The sequence below is a fragment of the Penaeus monodon genome, chromosome 27 (genome assembly GCF_015228065.2).
Source record: "Penaeus monodon isolate SGIC_2016 chromosome 27, NSTDA_Pmon_1, whole genome shotgun sequence".
Classification (NCBI taxonomy): Eukaryota; Metazoa; Arthropoda; class Malacostraca; order Decapoda; family Penaeidae; genus Penaeus; species Penaeus monodon.
In genome coordinates, this window is record NC_051412.1 from 33,416,443 (window position 1) to 33,416,702 (window position 260).

Below are 260 nucleotides of genomic sequence, written 5' to 3' on the forward strand. Positions count from 1 at the left end.
CGATTTACGACTTTGGCCTAAAATCGAATCTCCTCTTTGATCGAAATGACGAGCTAAGAAAATAACTTCAGAGATTAATAGCTTAGTATCCAAATAAACTGGAAGATAGATGAATGGATAGGTAACTGATTTAAATTATTTTACGAAAGACGAGAAAAGGAACAGGTAATAATAAGAGGCAATTATCAGATATTAAAACACGAGGACAGAAACGCATGCTCACTCTCCTTTCCAACCTCACACTTACCCTACGGTTTATT

The 260-nt window shown here is 35.4% G+C and overlaps 1 protein-coding gene across 1 annotated transcript in view; it reads right to left on the reverse strand.

Moving 5' to 3' along the window:
• Positions 1-260, reverse strand: part of LOC119590499 (synaptogenesis protein syg-2-like) — a 72,102-nt gene that overhangs the window by 3,946 nt on the left and 67,896 nt on the right. The window lies entirely within an intron of this gene.